At 39.9% G+C, this 3,212-nt stretch overlaps 1 pseudogene; it reads left to right on the forward strand.

Annotated features, from left to right (window-relative positions):
• The first annotated feature begins 1,963 nt into the window (after window positions 1-1,963).
• On the forward strand, window positions 1,964-2,686 carry LOC101580646 (annotated as a pseudogene).
• The last annotated feature ends 526 nt before the right edge of the window (window positions 2,687-3,212 follow it).

The following is a 3,212-nucleotide window of genomic DNA, read 5'->3' on the forward strand; positions in this document are numbered from 1 at the left end:
CCTAAAATACAGAAAAAAAATAGATTTTGGGATCATCTGTTACTCAGCACAATATAGCCTGAGATGACTAGCTGTCAAATATACTAAGGAGAGATGCGGTGATATGATGTGATCTTTGTTCTGTCTTTCATCTAATTCAATAATTTACATTAATTACACTAATGTGTACTGTGGCTGCCCATTTATAGTAGCAGCACAATGGGGTAGAGTACAAACACTCTTTTTAGATAGTAAGGCCAAAGAAGTGCATTTTACATACATTAGCTATTTTTTACAAATCCTGAGAGTATGTTATATTGATATTAACCATTTCCAGCTCTGACCTCCAGTACCAAGTGATTATCTGAGTTGACTTCAAGTCGAAATGCAAAGATAAATTTCTATTTCAATTCAATCAGGCAAAAATAATTTTGAAATCTACCTAATTTTTTTTTAAGTATTTGGTATTACAGGGTCTCACTATGCAGTTCACAGCTCAGACTCATAGTGCTCCTCCTGTTTTCAGCCTCCGGAGTGCTGGGATTACAGATGTGTGGTATGGTGCTGGGGATTGAACCCCTGGCCCTATGCTTGCCTAAGTAGGCTGCTGAGCTATCTCACCAGCTCTTCTACCCAACTCTTACCTTGTGTATTGTCCACCCTATCAGCTCTCTGTCAAGTCCTCCACAGGTCTCTCCCTCAGCCCTATAGGACTCATCATGTTTACCTCTGCATTTCTGTATTATTTTGACATGCCTCTGGTAGAAGCAATAGCTCCATGAAGATTATGTTTATTTGCTATGGAGTAGGGCATCCTTTGAGCACAGGGATTATTTCTTATACAAAACTTCATACATCTTATAGGCTTATTTATTTTCCCAATCCTTCCTTCACTCACTTATCCGTTCAACAAATATTTACTGAGCAATTACTATGTGCCAGATAATAGTTGTCAGAGCTGGACTTCCTGTGGCGAACAAAATAGACAGGGACAAATGATCCCTGTCTTGATGCAATACAAACAAAACACAAGCAAGAAAACAAAAGTAAAATAAAAAAAAAATCAGGAAGAATTAAATGCTACAAAAGAATTAAATTTCTACATTTAAATGACAAAAGGTAATGGTGGATTCATAGGTATAAACTTTGGAGTGTCAGGGAAAACTTGTTTGTGAAGATAAAATTTAAGTTCAGGCTTAATATTGAAGAAAAAGTCAATCTCAGAAAAACTATCCCAGCAAGAAGAAAAAGGAAGCTATTGGAGGAGCCGAAAGAAACTTAGTTACTGCAGATGCACCTGCTGCAGAATAGAATAAATGAAGAGACTTTAAAAAGACAATAAGCACTTTCAGGAATGTGGGGAGCCCTAATGGGTGTTAACTGGGAAAATACCATGAACCTGTTTCCGTTTCTAGAAGTTTCCTTGGGTAGCAACGGGCATGTTGGAGCAGAGCAAGTGAGCATCGGCATTCACAGAAAACAGGATGATAGCCCTGATCATGAGGGCTGCGGTGAAAAGAAGTGAAAAGCGTAGGTTCTGGAAATGTTTTGGGTTCAGAATTGCTACCAGGCAGAACTACATGAACGGATGTGGATAAAATCACAATTCCCATGTTTCTGGCTTCAGCAAATGCATGGTTGGAAGAGATGTTTGCTAATGTGGATTTGACTGGGAAAGTAGCAGTCTTATGATGGGAGGAGGCAGAAATTTTCTGTTGGGTATCTTACCATGGAAGTGCCTAAGAGCTAAGTAAGAGGAGAAGCTGTTGAGGAGGCAGCGACGTAGACAAGTCTAGCTGAGGGGAAAGTGTAGGACTAAGATAAAGATTTTGGAGCCCTTAGCATATGTGTGTTATTTAAAGCCATGGGAACAGAGGCTCAGGGCTGTGGCTTAGTGGGCTGCTCCTGGCTGGAGGCCTCGGGACTCGGTGGTAGCACACTGCCCGAGTGTCAGCATGATCCGTGGGCAGCAGACAGGGCCGCGATGACAGATTACGCCACGGAGCAGTGAAATGAGCTGGAGGCCCTGGAGCCCATCTACCCCAACTCCTTCACAGTATTATCAGAAAATCCACCCAGCTTCACCATTACTGTGACATCTGACGCTAGAGCAATTGATGTTGTCCAGACGATGCTCAAGTTTACATACAGCGAGAAATACCCAGATGAAGCTCCTCTTTATGAAATAGTCTCTCAGGAAAATCCAGAAGATACTGATGTCATAGACATTTAAAAATTATTAGCACTGCAGGCTGAGGAAAATCTTGGTGTGGTCATGATCTTTACTCTAGTGACAGCAGTGCAGGAAAAATTAAATGAAACAGTAAATAAGATAAAAACAAGAAGAGAGGAAGAAAAAAAAACCTAAAATAAAAGAAGCAGAAGCAGAGAAGCAATTTTTCCATGGCACCTCTGTTACAATGGAGAATTTCTTATGTTGGAAAGGTTGGTTTGATGCAGGACTCTTAGAAATTAAAAAGAAATGGATGAAAGAAGAACAAGCAGGAAAAAGTACACTGAGTGGCAAACAACTATTTGAAGCAGATTATAATCTTGATACATCTGATACTCAGTTTTGGAGGATGCTGGAAACATGGTGGAAGTAGATGAGTCTTTGTTCCAGGAAATGGATGACTCAGAGTTGGAAAACGTTGACGATGATCCAGACTCCAGTCGTGCAGATGCACGGAGTGACTCCACAGGGTGACGGGTGCCTCCATCTCCAGAGAAGCTCGAACGTCACAGCATCTGTGGCTGTGCTGAAAAGGTTTCATTTTCCTTTTTTTGGTAAGAAAAAATAATTTTCAGGAGAATATTCTTCTGGTAACTTCATCATTGAACTTAATAAACTGATCATAACACTTCATATGTAAAAAGCTCCCTTCTTCTTACTGTAGAACACAAGATTGCATATTTAGCATTATTTAATGTTAGAGGGAGATTCTACTTACAGCACCAGGACTTGAAGGTGGGCTGCTGCCACGGACTTAAAGGGGCTTATGCTCAAGGAGCTGGCCTAACTTGTCAATTCTATCTTGGAGATGATGGTTACTTTTGGATTCCAAATATTGTCTTCATATAACGTGTTACAGTACTAAGATATGTAAATAGAAAACTAAACCTGGATTGTAGCCTCTTAACACAGTAAATTTAAGTTTCAATAGAACCAGAAGCCCAAATTATAAGCAGAGATAAAATGGACTTCATCACTATAATAGTACCTGAATGCAAAT

This window comes from Octodon degus, unplaced genomic scaffold, assembly GCF_000260255.1.
Source record: "Octodon degus isolate 3935 unplaced genomic scaffold, OctDeg1.0 scaffold00080, whole genome shotgun sequence".
NCBI classification, from domain to species: domain Eukaryota; kingdom Metazoa; phylum Chordata; class Mammalia; order Rodentia; family Octodontidae; genus Octodon; species Octodon degus.